Genomic DNA, 19,301 nt, shown 5'->3' with positions numbered 1-19,301 from the left:
CAATTGAATAAAAGCAAAGTGATGGTTACAATTTGTCTCTTGCAGCTGAAATAGAAATGTGGATTTTTGGTCCTTTCAGTTCATCAAATACATAATTAAGACTCTTTAAGAAATAATAGAAGGTAATCTGTTTAAAGAGGCAGACCAAAGTGATAAACTGAAGCCTTTTCGGGGGCAGAATGTTGAGTGAAGCAATTGGCCTATGACCTGGGAGTCATATCTAGTTTTTAGTCCCAGGTAAGTATCTGGGCAGGAACTGAACACTCATTAATTACGCTGAGACTTGATATTTGCTTCTGTAAATGAGGAAGTTGGATTAGAGAGATCTCCATTGCCCCTCCAGCTCAGAGACACCGATGTTAGGGCATTAGAAAGTGCTATAGGAAGTTCGCACATGGCCAAATTTTCTACAGTACCTCTTCCTTAGGATGCCAAAAACAAAATATGAAAGTTCATGTTTCTATTTTTATGCTAAAATGGAAACAGAGGTGGGAAGGATAAAAGGAATCCATCATGCAGTAGAAACAGTTTTTGTTTTAACTTTCGAACCCAATAGAAATTCTAGCCCTCCAAGGATATTATGAGGCTGTAACCTTAGCCCTCTACTTACCTGACCTTTAGCAGCAGGGAATAGGCAGCAGCAATGGGGTTTGGAAGTCTACTTCCTAAATCAGTCTCCTTCCCTCCAACTTCTGCCCTTTTTGTGAATTATTACACCACCTGGCACCAGGAATATTATTGACTCTGGAGCAGGGAGCTTAATTTTGCAATAAATTTTACAGATTGGTAACTGAAAAACAAGAACAAAAATGAACTACTAGGTAGTTGAAACCGCTGACTCTTGCTGCTCCTTCCTGCCCCCGGGTAATTTATGGCAGGGGAGCTGGGCTCCCACACTGCGGCTGCCACTTTGGCTTGGCTGCTCCGTTCACCGCGTGGGGCAGCAGGCCAAGGGAGGAAGCCATCCTCCCTGTCTGTGGATTTCAAACCACACTGCGCATGCTGGAATTCCCACAGTTACCCTTGCAGTCTCAGCTCTCAAGATCTCAGAGGTAAAGTTAGTGGCAAAGTTGGGGCATAGTCATGATGTTTGGTAGAAAGAGAGGAGAGTAAAATATTCTTTGCAGTAGATTGGAATTTTCATACCATCCCTTCTATACTTTTTAGATTTATGGAGCACTCACTCTGTGTTAAGCACTGGGTTAATGTGCTCATGAAAGGATGAGACATGATTTCTAATTGTATCAGTTATTGCTGTGTAACAAACCAACCCAAAACTTAGTGCTGTTAAATTCAGCTCTTGGGTAAGCTGGGAGCTGGTTAGTCGAGGATGGCTTTGGTAAGGATGACTTGGGCCTGCTTCAAGTAATCTCTCTTCCTCCAGCAGGTTAGCCTGAACATGTCTGCCTGTGGTGGCAGGAGCCTAAGAATGTCAGGAAGTACAAGCACTTTCAAGTCTCTGCTGAAATTAAGTGTGCTACAGTTCCATTGGCCAAAGTAAGACACAAAGTCAAGTCCAAGTGTGGGAGGGCACTATTGAAGGGAGTGCATACAGAGAGACATCAAAAAGTGGGATCCTTAGTGCAAACCAGTTGGGCACAATAAACTTGAAGAGCTTGCAGTACGCAGAAGGCAGTGGCAAGGAGGGACTCTCCTTGCAATGACAGAAGTTCACACCAGAGCAATAGAATCAAATGAAGCAGCATCCTCGTGCAGCTCGGCTGGATGAGTCATTGAGCAGAAAAGTTTGCCTGCAGAGGGTGATGCCTCTAAGTGGAGTTTTTAAGGATGAGAGGGAAAATATGCAGGGTACAGCATGGAGAGGAGTTTATAAGAAGGAAAAACAATCCACAGACGGGCGAGATGTTCCTCGTGTGTAATACAACGCCTACAGGATAGTCTTAGTTCCTACTGTCCCTTGTGTTTACCACGGTGACCTTCTGGAAACTATTGCTTTCCTTTCCATGATTCTCTACTCCTACTTGTCCTCTTTTTCCTTCCGTTCCCCCTCTGTGTTCCCTTTTCAAGGCTCTCTTTCTTTGACTTCTTTCACAATTTGATGACACTAGTTTATCACTGCCCGTACCCAGGTCACTTGCCAGAATGTTGATTATTCTCAAATCTTTCTTGCCCAGGTATCTGCTCCAACCCCAACTTATATATCTCAATGTCTTCTGCATAGTTTCCTGAGTATGTAGCCCAAGGGTATTTTAAGCCCATTATCTTTCCCTCAATCTAGTTTATCCCCCACAGTTCACAGTTGCAGTTATTGACACCAATATCTGCCCAGTCACCCAAATGAGGAATTGGGGCCTACTTTTTATCTCCCCCTTTTCTCCCATTGTACCTCATGTATCAGTCAATCCCACAGTACCGCGGACTTGGATATATGAAGACTTTCCAATTCACCGCCCTGCTTTCTGTCCCTGCAACTCCAGCCTGGTCACTGCTAACCCAGGTCTTCATGGCCTCTCACTTGCACTGATGATAGCTGCCCCTGACCAGTCTCCCTTTTACAAACTCATCATCCACCAAGCTTCTAGTATGATTTATCTGAAATGCAAATCATTTGCAAACCCTCTGCCTAAAGCCCCCCCATGGCTCTCCATTAGTTATAGCACCTTAGCAAGGACCAAGACACCCTCCTACAATTACACCTGTAGATTTCAGCATTCTGTTTCCCACCTATCCCTGCAATACATTCTATACTCTGGAAATAATAATATTAGTGCCCAGGAAGTCAAACTATATTTATTGCATGTACTCTTGCTCATACATGTCTGATGTCTCTTAACCTCTATGCCTCAGTGTCACCTTTGATCATATCATGTTCCTCTAGGAAATTCTTGCACCTTGGTGACTACTAGTTTACATGTTAAAAAATCACTCATTTGGTAATAGAAAGCTTCCTTTGAGTGATACACTGTTTGGGGTACTATTAGTAATCTCTGATCACATAAAAACAAAAGCTTTGCTCTTCTTAGAGCTGTAAAGCAAAGCCAATTGCAGAATATTTCTGAGCCTAATTTCATGCATTGCCCCTACTCCTTCATGATTTAAAAGAAGACAAGTGCAAAACATGAAACCATAGAAAGAAAAATGCCTCCCCTATAAATCTTGTCACATTAGATTTCTAATGAGATAGTTGGGGATAAATATAAGAGACCTTCAAATTTACATCCAAACTGACTTAAGGTCACACCAGATGAACATAAATGTATTTCAGAGAAGAGGAAAATATCAAAGATCTAAGTGGTAGATTTATTTTAAAAATTGTGCATTTTAGCTTGATCATTTTTAAGAGTAGTATTGGAGCTTCTTTTTTATATAATCAATGACTTTCCCCTAAAGCCATTAGGGGGGACTGGGGTCCTAGGAAATTTTGCCTAAGTTAAATTCTGGAAAATCTAAACATCTACTCATTTTTTTAACCTGTGCTGTTATTTAGGGAGTACTGGTTAGTGATGTTTTACTGAAGTCAATCCTCACTGGAAAATTATTTAAGATATAGTCTAGGGAGGCTGTCAAGTACAGCAGCCATTAATCACATGTGCCTATTTAAATTTAAATTCAATAAGATTTAAAAATGCAGTTCTTTCATCATACCAGCCACATTTCAAGTATTCAAATAGCCACATGTGGCTAGTGGCTACCGTATTAGGCAGCACAGATTTAGATCATTTCCATCACTGACGAAGGTTCTATTGCACAACTCTGCCATAAGACGTGTTCATAAATATGAAGAGGAAAATAAAGGAAACAAATTATCTTTTTTATCTTTACTCCAAGTTTACAAGTACAAGTTCTTCTTATACCCTTTACTAAATACGATTCTGGGCAGCAAAGATCATAAATCTTTTTGGAGCCACAGAGGTGTGGGGGAAGATAGGCTGTTAGCAAGAGGTTTTGACCCTATTACAGGAAATGGGAGTCACTGCCTGCCACATCCTGAAAACAAATTGGTCTTTGATACATCATTTTGATTCAATGCAGAAAGCCCTTTCATTGCTCTGCATTTCGTAAAGACCTTATTATGGAAATAATGTCCAGGACGTATCACCACCTTCTTCTATGATTTTCTTCCATCTGTAATTACTATTTTATCAGTGCTGCTAAATATTCTGACACAACCTAACCCACCCTGTGTACTTGCAGAGTGAGCAAACAAGTTTCAGAAATAAGATATTTAAGTCTCCCCAGTGACCAACAGAACCTGCAAACAAGTTACCCTTGGATTTCTAAGACTTAAAAATGTTCAGAATTTCATTGAGTCATAACATTGATTCATTTTCTAAGTGTATGATTTTTAAACACCGACTTGGTAGTAAATCTCTGATTACAATTAGGCATGAAAGAGGTTGGGTTTGGTCAAAGTCAGAAACAGAGCACTGAATTGTAACCATTGTTTCACCTGATTGCAGGAACTATATGGAAAAGAAAAAAGTATGTATAAGTAAAAATAATGTGCACTTGCAATTTTTAGACTATGTCTCTTATAAAATGTGTATGCAGAACTGAGAAAACTGCCCCTATATTTCAGTTTCCAAAAGAATCCATATTGAATCAAATAATTTCTCTCTCCTTAAACTTTCTAGCAATTAATTTTTTTAACTGGGTTATCTCTCTCAGTCTTTTTGTTTTTAATTCCACCTGAGAGTTAAATATGTTCCAGTTTCTGGGCCCATCAGAAATGATGATACTCTTAAAATATTAACTGAAAAGGCAACGGTGCCCTCAGTATGTATATCAGGAGGTGGTTACCTGGGATATTTGTGACAAACCTTCAGCAGAGTGTGCTACGGTACGGTGAGCCTTTTGTATCCCTTTTGCAGGCAATCACCATACAAGTTCTCATAGGACTCACAAATCTGGCCATCAGAGAAGAGAGAACAAACCAAAGAACTGGTGACCATCCACTGCCAGACCCTCCTCGTCAAGGTGCCTAGCAAAGCTGTCAAGCTTCCAAGCTTGTTCTAGAGCCATCGGCGACAGGAACCGCTCCAATAGCAGAAGCCAGCTCACATCCAGCTATACTCAATCCAGACTTCCTAACGGTATCACGTCATAAAACCATCGTGCATCTGGCACACATTTAAGGCCAAGTTGGCAGTATTTGATACGAAAAAGAAACCAAAGACTGAATTAGCATCCCACACGGTTGTTTGTGCAAGTCATAGACATAGTGCAGAGGCATGTGGAGTGGAGGCCACAAACGCCCACGAACCTTTCCTTAAATGAAAGCTGGGCTGCCTAGGGCCAATGAGCTCCTGGAAAAAACAAGCCAGCAAACAAACAGAAAACGCACAAAAGCAACAACCCAAACCCCATACTTTGTTGCCTTAACTTTTGCTTGTCCCAGGGAAGATCTTGTTACCTGGAGACTCTTTTTTTGGCTAATGTGGAACAAGTATCTGGACCATCCTTCAGATGGGAACTTAAATTTGGAAGAAGATCTACCTTTTTCCTTAACCTGTAATTCCAAGTCACTTTTAACTTTAGCTTCCAGAGTGAGCTAGGTCTCATCTCTGCAAGTCTGGAATGTGGGAGGGAAACTCGGCTTTCAGAAAACATTGCTTTGCACCGGAATACAAATTGTTCATTTATGGCAAGATTCTAGCTATATTCCTCCTCTGGAGTGACACCTTCCAGAAAACTGAACGAATGATTGGCAAGTGGATTTGGGAGCATAAAACAGGAAGTTGGAGGAACAGGTACAAATAGTTCTGAGGAATGTTTAATTGATTTATACCGTGACATATTAATAGCTATGTTGTAGCTAGAATTTATGGTAGTTATTATTCTATTTTTGAAATAAATTTTAGTGGTCTGATAACAAGGTGGAATATTTATAATCAGAGATTTCCTGGAAGAGCAAGGATCTGTGTGCTTCTTTGAAAGTAGACAAAGTAAACCCAGAAATATTAGAAGAAAATAGGGGTGAATTTTTAATAGTTTGGGAATAGAAAAGGTCATTCTAACTCAGAGTACAGAAGCCACAAAAAAAAAATGTTAATTCTGATAGCAGGGAAAAAATTAACAAAATCAAATCACAGAAAAGGAAAAGAAATCTATATGTGGGATGTGATAGTCTTAAAATTACCTTTACCTTGTTAACTTTCCTCATACACCCTACTCTCATTCAGTTCTCGCAAAACCTGTGACAAATAGCTAATTACTTGAACTTAAACAGTATACCCACAAATAAATAAGAATGAATCAAATGATGATCTTTAAAAGATATGAAAAAGGCAACTTTCACAGAAAAAGACAAAAAGCAAATAAACCTGTAAGAAGATACTCAAAACCATGTATATTTAAAAATGTTAATCAAAACAATGAAATGAAAATAAGAATTTTCACCTAGAAGATTGGCAAAAATTTACACTCTTCAGTTGCCACAGTGCTAAGGCAGTGTCCCGTACTAGCAGGGTCCCTATATAAAGGTACAACATTTTTGGAGGGCAATTTGGCAAAATTGAGTTGGGAAATGTATATTCTCTTCAGCCTCGAAATTTTCCTACTAAGGATTTATCACACAGATAAAGTCACAAAAGTATCCCAAAATATATGTAAACAGTGATCATTTTAGAATAGCAAAAAAAAAAAAATTGTAAGTAAACTGAAAATCCAGCAATATGGGACTTACTAGATAGATGTCTGTTGATCTGTGTAAGAGATATCTACACAGCACTGGTCCAACAAATGAGCTACATCTATACCCCTGAGACATTAGATCAAACTACCAAAACACCAATTTCATATGCTTCAACCTAGTAGAGAGATGTCCTAGACATATTATTAGAGGGGGGAGATAAGACATATTATTATAGGGGAAAAATATAAATTACTATAAGGAGTAAAAAATTATTTGTGTACTTTTAAAGAGCATTCACATGGGTATATATGTGCATATTCTCTACTCCCAGAAGTATACAAGAAATAGTTAACAGTGATTATGGAGCTAGGGGTGCAGAAAGTGGACGTAATGGCTATTTCTCATCTTGTGCCTTTCTGTACAGGTCGATTTTTAAACGTTTGTACATAATACTTTTACTGAAAATAACAAAATAAAACTCTGCTGGGAACCTTGGTAAAATCCTATTCAGTGAGAAGGAATTAAAGCAGGCTTGAGTCTGAAAGAGCTGTCAGCTGGTGAATGGCAGAGCCACAAAAGAAGCTCATTACCATCTCCTTCAAACCCAATGAAAGGGGTAAATTTGGTCCTTGAGCATAAACAGTAATTATCCATGCATTTCCCTTGCAACTTCTTTATAAAGATTTCAAGAGAATGAATTACAGTGGATTGAGTTTCGTGTAGCAGTGTTTGTCCGATGCAGGTGGGATTCTGAGCCATCTTTGATCCAGGTGGCATAGATGTACAAAAACTGCAACAGGGCACCTATCTCATGAATTCCTAGACCTGCCAAAAGATGGAATTTACCAAGGGAGGTAAACTTTCCAAATGGTAAAATTCCTTTTCTTTTCCATGTGTGGCTCAGAACAGTGCCTTCCATCTTACAAAAGAGACATCATGAAATAAAATGCATAGGCAGATCTTCTGATTTTAAAGCTTACTACTCATGGTGGAACGTTTATCTTTTAGGATATTTTTTAACTTTTAGTGAAAGATAAGTTGAAGCTTAGAGAAAAGTTGCAAGAAGAGGAAAAAATTTGCTCATATGATCCTTACCCAGTTTATATATCATGAGCTTTTTGGCCCACTGCTTCACTTCATTTGCTCTTTTATATACATAAGGGTTTTTTCCTAAATTACATGAGTGTAAGTTGCATACATCATGCCCCTTTATTCTTAAAGACTTCAGTGTGTATTTCCTAAAAATAAAAATATTCTCTTACGTAACCACAGTTGATTATCAACTTCAGTAAATTTAACATTGATACAATACTTCTTCCTTTTCTGCATCTATATTACAATTTTCTCAATTGACACAGTAATGTCCTTTAGAGCATATTTTTTTTTCCAGTTCAGGATCCAGTCTAGAATCACATATTGTGCTTAGTTATAATGTCTCATATAAGCAGTATGTTGGTAGATGCTTAACCACTACTGCTCAATGGAGGAATACCCCAATTTGTAACATTTGTCATTTCTGTGAAGTAAACACTCCCATTATTACCAATTTTGAACCACCAAAATGCCATCACTGAACATGCAGTTGGGAAAAGATGTGCAAAATTGGCTCCCTCAAACCAGTGTAAACTGGCTGCAAGTCTCTTTGGTCTGCTTTAATCTAGATCAATCTTCAGTCTTTGTCTTTTAGGACATTTACATTTCTGAAGAATATTTTCCTTTTTTAAAATTTAGTTTTAAAATTTGGCTGACATTTCCTCATGTTCAGATTCGAGGTATACATTCCCAACTGGATTAGGGCACAGAATGTTTTGTCTTTCTCTGCATGTCACACCTAGGGGCATCCAATATCCATCTAGCCCACATTTATAATGTATTTTTGATGTTCTATTGTTATTTTTGTTATTTTATGTCATTGTCAAGATATTAACTGACTTCTCCACTACTATTTAGAGAAATAAATTTAGAAAAATATTTACTATTTTTCTCCTATTTAAAAGGCACACACTTTAGAACCATGCCAATATCCTCCTAATTAATTTTTTTTCTATAGCTTTAGTGCTTAAAAATTTAAACAGGAAGATCTTAGAATTCAATTTTTAATCAGAATTAAATTATTTAAAACATAAGAACTGGTAAAGTTCTACTCTGAAGAGAATTCTATGGACATAGATTAACATCCTAATGGGAATCAGATTTGGAAAATGGCAAAACCCAAATCAGTAGATTTTCAGGATGTTTGTGTTTTCCTTTAAATAGCTACTTAAATAAGCTACGAGATTGCATTTAAATGTGGTGTCAGTACTACCTATTCTTGTGTGGTTATCATGAAGATCAAAGACAAATTATGTTACTAGGAGAGATCTGCCATATTGTATGACTCAATAAATGAGAACTAACGGAAATATATATTTAAGATAGTTTACTTTCTGTTATAATTGAAATAACTTATTATAAAATTGTAAGAAAAAAATCATTTGGGAAAAATAGATCAAAATCAATTTAATGATGTAAAAATTAATGATTTTGTGTATAGGGAGACCATGGCCCATAAATGTAGGTGTGATAGTTAGGAACCCAGGTTAATCAATGATCTGATGCACTTTGATTATTTTTGAACAACTCTGTGGATATATAACAAAGTTTAACCACCTTGAAAAAGCCCAAAATCTCCTGGAAGAAGAGACTTAATAGATAATGCTTCCTATTTTCTTCTTGAGAACTTAATGGTGAAAGAAAAAAAAAATGTTAAATTGGAAATCACACAAATTTAAACTGTTACTCATCAAAAGACTAACCAAAATGTTTATACCCCCATAATATGCTGAAATTAAAAAAAGAAAGAAAGAAAGAAAAAAAGGAAAGTTGAAACAAAGATTGAAAGAAAATATTTACAAATTGCAGTTATTTGATAAAGGACTGCAATTAGTTTTCTATTGTTGCTGTAACAAATTAACACAAAGGTAGAGACTTAAAGCGACACAGATTTGTTATCTCACAGCTCTGTCGGTTGGAAGTCCAGCTGGGCTGGACTGGTTCCTCTGCTCTGTGTCTCTCAAGGCTAAAGTCAAGGTGTCAGCCATCCTGGGCTCTTATCTGAAGCCTCTAGGGTGGAATCCACTTCCAAGCTCATTCGGTTTTTGGCAGGATTCAGTTCCTTGAGGCTGTGAAGCTGAAGTTCTCTCTCCTAGCCTGCTGTCAGCCAGCAGCCTCTTTCATCTCCTTAAGGCTGCCTATATTTTTTGTCATATTGTCACCTCTACTTTTAAATTGGCAATGGTGAATTGAGTCCTTCTCAGACTTCAGATCTCTCTTTCTCCTCTGCCTCATCTCTTCTGCTTCCAACCAGAGACAGTTCTCTACTTTTAAGGGGTCACGTGATTACGCTGCATCCACCCAAACAACCCAAGATAATCTCCCTATTTTGAGGTCCCAAATCTTACTTATATCTGCAAAATTCCTTTGGCCTTATAATATAACATATATACAAAATTCAAGGATTGGGGCATGGAGGTCTTTGGAAACTATTCTGTCTACCACGAACATTTCCAGATTATATAAAAATCTCATGCTACTTAATAATAGGAAGACTCACACCCGGTTGATTTTAAAGGGACAAGGGACTTGAGTCTTTTGATAAAATACTTGACTGAATAAGCATATGGAAACATCAAAATCATTTACCATCAGGAAAATATAAATTAAAACTACAAGATAGCACTTCACACGCGCTATAATGATTAAAACAAGTGTTGGCAAGAATGTAGAATAACTGGAACTCTCATAAATTGCTCCTCACAATGTAAAATAATATAATCACTTTGAAAACCAGTTTGGCAGTTTCTCATAATGTTAAACTGACACTTATCATACGATCTAGCAATTCTCCTAGATATTTAACCCAAAATAAATAAATGCATATGTCTGTACAAAGACTTATATTTACAGATTCACAGAGAATTTGTTCATAATAAATTCTGGGAACAATCCCAATATTGATCAACAGATGAAGGTATAAAAAAATAGTGGTAAATCCATGCATATCTACTTAGCCACAAAAAGGAATGAACTACCAGTATATGCAACGACATCAAAGAATCTCAAAAACTTTATGCTTGGTGAAAATACCCAGACTGAAAATAAAGATATACTATATGATGTCACTCATATGAAGTTCAAGAACAGGAAAAACAATTTTTTAGTAATAGACGTTAGATCAGGGTTGCCTCTGAAGAGCAGGGCTTGGGGATTGAATGGAAGTGATCACAAAGGGACACTCTGATAATGGAAATGCTCTAATCTTAGCTGGGGTGATTGTTACATGTGTGTATACATTGGTCAAAGTACTTCAATTCTCACAATTAAGGTCTGTGCATTTTGCTGTAAATATACTTCAATAAAATTGATTTTAAAAAAGAACAATAGAGGTAATGGCTAATTTAAGGGTAAGGTTAAAAATCAAGCTTTTTAATGGTTCAAAATTTTATACCCATGATGATCTTTTCTTTACTTGATTTGTCAGTTTCTGAGGGAAGTGTTTTAAAATATCCCTATATAATTGTTAATTTGTCCATTTTTTTCTACAGTTACATATATGTATATCTGTCTGTTCAGTACATACAAATTTATGATTACATCTTACATCTTCAGATTACATTATCTACTACTTATCTTTTTACCTATTAACTTTTTGTTTCAAATTATTTTTTTCTGATAATATCGCTATGCCTGATTTTTTATTTTAGAATTTTCTGGTGGATGTTTTTCCATCTGTTGGTTTTTCAAACTCTATTGTTGTTTTGCTTTAGATTTGTCTCTCACAAGATATATTACTTTGGTATTTTTTTAGTCTTGTTATATGTTTGTTTTAAAGATTGAACCTAAGAAATTTTTAGAGGAGAGTTTAATCTTCTTGCATTTAATATGGATATTTAGTTTCTTCTTCATCTGTCATAAAGGAGATCATAATTTAACCTACCTCAAAATCATAGGGGGATATCGGATAATCCTTAACATAGTGTCTTGCTAGAACATTGCAAATGATAAGCTTTATTTCATTTATTTATTCCACAAAGATTAATTATGCATCTATTAGTGTCAGGCCCTGAGTGTAAGAGTTAGGCCATGAGTGCTAAGATTCTGTCCTCTTAGAAATCCTTTTCTAATGGAGAAAACACATATATAAGTGACAAACATAAATAAATGTAAACATTATGAAATAAGCAAACTCAGGGCTAGGATGGAGAAAAATAGATGAGAAAATCCTTATAAATGTTCTGGGAAGAATAAAAATCAAATGTGGGGTTGCTGGAAGAATGATTTCTATATTAAACAAGTTTCTTACCATATGCTGTATATATATGCATTAACCTATATATAAGTAAATACACACACACACACACACACACACACACACACACGAGTCAGCCCTCCATATTCATAGGTTCTATGTGTGTGGATTCAAACAACCACTGATAGAATGTGTGGTTAGGCCTGAGATCGTAGTGTCTGCACTGAACACATACAGACTTTTTTTTTCTTCTTGTCATTATTTCCCAAACAATACAGTGTAACAACTATTTACATAGCATTTACATTGTATTAGGTATTATCAGTAATCTAAAGACAAAGTATAAGGGAGGATGTGTGTGAGTTATATGCAAAATTATATCATTTTATCATTTTATATAAGGAGTTTTAGCATCCACAGCTTTTGGTATCTCAGGGAGGTCCTAGAACCATTGATACCGAGGGGCAACTGTATATACTAAGCTGAGGTTAATGCTGATGTAAAGTTCTAAAGAGATAAAAGCACTCAGAAAATTTTAGTCAAATACCTAAAATGGTTATTCTTGTGCTGGGAGTGAAAACTGTTTGAGGATAGGGAGTTCAAAGTTAATTGGAGTTCCTGCCCTCATTGATTCACAGGGAGACCAAGGAAATATCCTTCTACTCAGAGAAAGTTCCAGAAAGAGCCTTGAGCTTCGCATTTTCTAGTTCCCTGTAGGCTCACCTGAGCTGTGCTGGGTCATGGCCAGCACTTTCCCATTTACCAATTGTACTGCATCTTCATGCACTGGAATGAGACAAGAAGTTGCAATTGGGTCCCACGGATCAACCTTTCCTAGATTAGTGTGCTACCGATGAGTAACTTCTACTTTGCTAATTCACCCTCTGTGATTAAAATTTGAAATGGAAGCACATTTCAAAGATAATCTGCTTTAACCACCTCGTTTTATAGATGAAGAAACTGAGATTCAAAGAGGTGAAGCAATTTATCCAGTCACACAAAGAACTCAGGACCTGCCAGTGTCTTTCTGCTCCACTTGTTGGCAAATGGAAGAATCAACAAGCTATTTCCACAAACTACTATCTGAGTAATTTATGTCAACCCCATAGAGACAAAACTTCTCCGTAATATTTACAAATTGGTCAACACACATCTGATAGTAGTGGATACAAATGAATAAACACAATGCTATTACCCAAGGCACATTACATTCTCTAAAATTGTACCCAATAGACAAGCTTGTAAATCACAATTTATTTTCCTATGAACCAAGAGTATAGCAACGGATCTGATGCTAAATGCACAATACCAACAGCTATAAAATAATATTTATAGTCTCCAAGTAGAACACATTTTCAGATGAATCTAAATTGGTTAAACAAGACAATTCTGGTTTCAAGCACATGAAATTATATATTACATAATATATAATTATGATATGCTCTATAAAGATAATTTTATTTTAATCTTATTTCACTTATTTTACCATTTTAACTTTATTTACTCTTTCCTTATTATGTTGTTCTATTTTTCCTGAAATAAATTAGAAGATGAAAGAGCATCCTTTATCAAATGCACCATATTCAAAGTGAGGTCTCCAGGCAGATTTTCACAGATATTTTAAGGGAAAAATCTGGTACTACTGAGTTTGGAGGTCCTGCTCCAGCAGTGTCTTTTCTGCTAGTCCCTTTTTTTTATTACAAGTAATTTTTGGTTGGTCTTGTTGCTGCCTCCAAAGAAAATCCTTATGCTTTCTGGAACCATCATTTCATCGGCATTAGGCTACTTTTTGTCCTTCTTTTAATGGTTTCACCTTGGAATTAAATTCTGATGTTTTTGAGGCATATCTTACTCTAAAATATACTCTTTGAAAAAAATTATCTTTTGATAACCCATTTTATTACTTTCCAATATCAAAAAGCCCCCAAATTTCATTTCTCTGGTGATCAAATTCCAAGAAAACCCAGTGCACTTGATCATGCATCCTAAAGGCAAATCGTTTTTGATCTCATCTATAACCTATAAAGGGAATGTATGTACGTGTATGAGTGTGCCCTTAAGATGTAGTAGCAATAATTTTCACATGAAGATGCCAGCAAAGAAACATCCAAGCATACAGTTATTGTTTAATAAAACAAGTCTGTTAGTTGATAAATGTTAATACATAAAAGTGACAGGTAGTGGTATTTACTAAGAATTGTATGCATTTCTGAACATTAATTTACTTAATCTCTAAGAAGTTAAAATTTCTAATATTTAACAGCAAACTCTTGTCTTCCATTTGAAATTTAATATAGCACATAAATTATTTTTAAGAATCGTATGAGTTTCTAATCATTTATTTACGTCTCAAATAATTGTATGTGTTTCTGAGACTTAAGCAAAGGTTTAAACGTTTTAGGATGTGTTAAAATAGTTGAAAGTTGGATAAGGACCCAGAGAAGTCTTAAAAGGAATGCTTAGAAAATATTAGAGAAACAGTCACATGGATCATAATACTGCAATGAATCACTGATTATGATAAAGGCTTTTAAACAAAGAAAACATTTGGAACTAAAAACAAGATTGCCATAGGAATTAAACAATAAAAACTAGTGGAGATGAGTAGTAAACAAGCATGAATGTGAACACAGGATTGTATATGTGAATATGGAAGGACGTGGGAAATATATTACAGTTTTGAGTGGTGCAAGAAAGGCAATTCAAAACATAAATATGCTAAATGCTGCCATGATGCACAGCTTTCATCTGACCCGCTGTCTAAGACCTCTGAGTTTTCAAAATCAGCTTAAAAGAATAATGCCTTTGGAACATAATTGAAAGTACAACCAACCAAGGCATTGCCAAGAATAGACCTGGTCCCCTAACTCCAGCCATGGCTATCTGTATGCTGCCCTCTCCAAAGTTAGATCATTGTATACATTAGGTGTTAAATATCAAAAGGGGGAAATTATACGGTATTGCAAACAAATTAACACATATGAAAAGTTAACCTTTTACTAATAACTATTAGCAAATAATAATAGTGAATCATGACCATCACTAAAGCACTGTTTATTTATGGGCCTTTTGCAATGACTATGGTATAGAGCCACATAGTAATAAGACAAGCCTCATAAGCTACCATTATCAAATTTAAATGTTTAAGGAAGTGCTGTTCTTCAAATTAGCACCTTGGAATTATATGAAATGGAAAATTAATAATGAACTGTTATGGAAGGATACTAATTAGATGTTATATAATATTAAATACAATGTATTATTATTAATTCTAATATTAATTCTCTACCCACCTATTCCATGTTCTCTAGAAACGTCATCTTTTATAATTAACAAAACAACTCTAAAATATAGTAACTACCACACGCGGAGTACATAAAATGTACTAAAGTTAGTATCAATAAATTATTTTGACTGCTGATTCTACCATTCATTTTGTGCCTATTTTATGCCAGATCCTCCAGTAGGGACTTTAGAAACACTATCTTCACTAATCATCAATAAATCTCTGCACAACAGCAATTGTTATCATTAGAATTGAAAAAACAGACTCAGAAAAATAAACCGACACACCCATGAACAAACAGTTTACAGGCGGTGGCACTAGAACTTTTCTTATTGTTCGATACAACCATTTTGAGTTATTTCACTCGTACAGCCTCTGATTCAGTTTTGGTATGGCCCAAAGTCGCTGCAGAATAAAATTAATCTTGTTATTGTCATACTCTCCTCTGCGTCTCTCTTTCAATCAGTGGCTGCCATGGTGACCTCTCTGCCATCCATTCCATGTTTCCCTTCCTGTGAAAGTGCCCAGAGGCACAGACTTTGGGAGTGAAGAAGATACACTTTCTGCATCCATTTCTTTGACCCAGATTGATTCGAGAGTGAGTGTGTGGCTTAAGTCAATATAATCAGAGTGACTTCTGAGAATTCCTTCAGGCTTCTGGAAGAGGAACTCTTATTCTCCAAGTGATGCAGGGCATGGATTTGATGCCCTGGTAGCTCTTTTGGTACCTACCATGAGTACAAAAACATGCAAAAGAGGGCTGAACCAAGAGACTCACTGAGAAGAGGAACCTGAACCCTGAATAAACCATGCCTGAAGCCCATAAACTTTCCAGATGTGAGAAACAATACAACCTTATACTGTTTAAGCCAGCTTGGGTTGGTTTTCTCTTAATTATAACCAAAATGACTCCTGATAAACTCTTACTCTTTTGTACAGCCAATCATCATCCTCTATATACCTCTTGGTTATAAAGATAGGGTTGAACTACATACTTCAGCACCCCCAAGAAAAATGTCCTACGGAAGCTGTGGTCCCAGGTCTATGGAAGGAAGGGCTGTGCAGTGTGGCAGACTGGCATGCACCTTCCAGCTGCAGAATATTGTATGTCCTATCCTATAAGCAACAATGACTGAAATTCAGATAGAAATTTCAGCTTCTGGGAATCCAGTGACTTCACGTTAAGGATCACCAGCACTAGTTCATTTAATTTGATATTCTTCCAAAAGCTTTTACCTAAAGCAATTCTTCTTCCACCTTACTACCTACCCCCAAATTCTCACAAATGGAAAGCAATGTTGAAGACCAAAATCCAAGTCTTGGACTTTGTAGTTTCTCTGAAACCTGTTAACCGAAGACCAAAAAGGAAAATGAGGTCAAAATCTAGGCCAGGGTAGAATACTGGTCCAAGGCCCATATTCTAAAATCTAGAGATTTCCACATGGATAGGTCAGTAGTCAAAAATTAAAAATAACATCAAGGAGATTTCCTTCAAACATTTCAATATGTTGGAAAGAAAGCATTGCTAGAAACCCTATTGTTCCATTCCAGGAGTATCTATGGCAACCATTTTGGGCCGCTAACTTTACAGATAGTTATTTGTGTCACCAGCTGACAGTGTTGTCCAGCCACTCCTTAATATTGTCTAGACACCTTTCCCTTGGATTCCCTTCAGAATGTTCCCTGGCATACTTGCCTCGTAACTTTCCACTTTTCGCAAGATGAACCAACCCTTCCAACTTCAATCGTGGTACTTTCATTAGTTAAAGCACAGCTTTCCCAGCAAGCACATCAGCACTGCATTCGGTTCCACTTCCACTGATCACTCCTAACAGCTCAAGTGCCATTATTATTTCATTTGGCAAACTAATGTTATCGTAACCTAACTCTTACGGCCTCGATTAGTCCATTTTGTGAAAACGTGTTCTTGTGCCAAGACAGTAACTCTTCTGAGGCTCAAATGAGTGTGCAGATTCTACTAGAACCAGCCAGTAAGTATCTTAAGAGCAGTTTTGCCAATGGAATGCCCGAGTTCAGGAGATTGGAAGGAAGGAGAAAGTACTGCAAGAATAATTTCTCCCTGCAGCCTCCTAGGGAGTGACTGTGGGCTGGCTTTCTTTTACAAACTTTCAACTCCTGTCAAGAGGCTCTTTCCACACAGCTCTTCCTGTCCTACGGTCTGATGACTATACCTCCCTCTTACCCCTTCAGGCCTAGGGTTAAAACACAGATACAGAGGTGCTTCACAAATCTGGCTTTCTCTATGCTTTGCCCACCCCTTTGTAAATAGCTCCTTCACTAAACTCCCGTCTAATTATCCCAGTGTGAGTGTACCACCTGTTACCCTCTGGGGAGATGATCGTTTTTTAATACAACATAATTAGACAAGGCAGTTCCAAATTTCAATTACTCACATTCTGAATATAGGTATCTTTATAAAACATGTACTCTTTAAATGCTTAAAATAAAGCATATACAGTACAATGTGTTAGGGCATCTAATGAAAAACAGAACATTAATAGTATCCACACTCGTGATATCTCTTGATGGTCAGTTATGAAAAATCATATTGATCTGGGCTCAGCATGCATTTGGAGAGCTTATGGCCCATATGTCTCCTCCCACTCTGAGCTTAACGATATCCTGTTGGTAGCTGAAATTAGCCATGGTAGGAAAATTTACACCACAGGAGTTGGCCAACACTACAAATCAGGGATTCTTCTTTGGGAGACCTGGATAATCAACATACCACTGCCTATGTGATTCACATGAAAGTTGCAACACTTGTATGTGCCTTTGCACAGGACAGTTTTTCTAAGTTTGGGTTCTCCCAGAAGTAAAGCCTAAGATAAGGACTTGGGTGCAGGTAGCTCGTTTAAGAGGTAATCCCAGGAAGCAGGAATGATCCCAGGAGCAGGAAATGGGACGTGAGGGAAAGCCAGTTGAAAAGTGAGTTGAGCTACTCATCCTGGATACAATTGTGCTGCATCTCACGGGCACCCTCTGAAGACCTATGTAGAATACGTGGCAGCTGAAACCCACAGCCATAAGGGGGAATGTGGCAGAAGGCACAGAACCAGCTCTTACACATTTGAATCTTCCTGGACCTAGGAAGAAATGAGCTTGGTAAATGGGCTCTCTTCTTTCCGGAATATGGAGCCTTAAGGCCAGGACCACCTCATTCAAAAAGATGATGTATGAATATTACAACATGAGAAACAACCAGAGGCATGAGATGCTCTGCTTCATTTTTATACCTTGCTCTTTGTCCTGAAAAATTGTGTATGCTGGAAATTACATAACATCTGTTAGGAGAGGAAACCCATCTCCCAGGGCCTCGTATGAGAAAGTAAAAGTGGTAAGTGGATGTCACCAAGGTCAAACATCTGCTTATTAAAGAGAGAGTCAGGTTTCCTTGCCCCCGGGAAGCTGTAACCTCGCCATGTCCACAGATCTCTCCAGTGAATTAACTTCTGTTTTTCTTTATTTAAGGGGGGTGGACATTTGAAACAAGAGGAAGCAGCCTCTGCAACAGAAGGCTGAGGATCCCAAACTAATGGTACTGGGTTATCACCTATATTACTTGAAGCAGGAAAGAAATGAGGCTTTATGGGAGGGCCAGGGTCTGGGAAAATTTTGTTTGAATTTTATACCTTAGAACCCATAGTCTTCACCCCACTGCATCTGGAAGATTCAATTAATTAGTCAGGATGGTCAAAAGAATTTATTCTTTCCTAATATCGACAAGGATTTCTATAGAAGAGGTTTCTTATTCTGCTACAATCACTAATCATATTAAAGGAAGAGGCAAGAGAGACTTTGAAAGATGGTTGCAAAGTCTGAAAACTCAGGGCCAGTAGTTTGGACTTGTTCCAGAGATGTGCTGGGAGAGCTGTAGGGTTTGTGTGTGTTCATTTCTTCCATAAATATTTTTGAGCACTTACTATCTGCCAGGCATTACCCTAGCTGTTGGAGATACAACAGGAAATAAGACAGACGCATACGTGAAATTTTTTTCATTTTTCGTTTTCTCTTACATGAGGACTAAATTGCCCCAAATTGTTCTCAAGGGTACTTCAGCATGTTCCTAGTGCTGACAACACTTCCCTAAGCCTCTTCCTACCATAGAATTG

This window comes from Lemur catta, chromosome 17 (assembly GCF_020740605.2).
Source record: "Lemur catta isolate mLemCat1 chromosome 17, mLemCat1.pri, whole genome shotgun sequence".
Taxonomy (NCBI): domain Eukaryota; kingdom Metazoa; phylum Chordata; class Mammalia; order Primates; family Lemuridae; genus Lemur; species Lemur catta.
The sequence above is the reverse complement of the archived record's forward strand: the minus strand, read 5'-3'. Positions refer to the sequence as shown.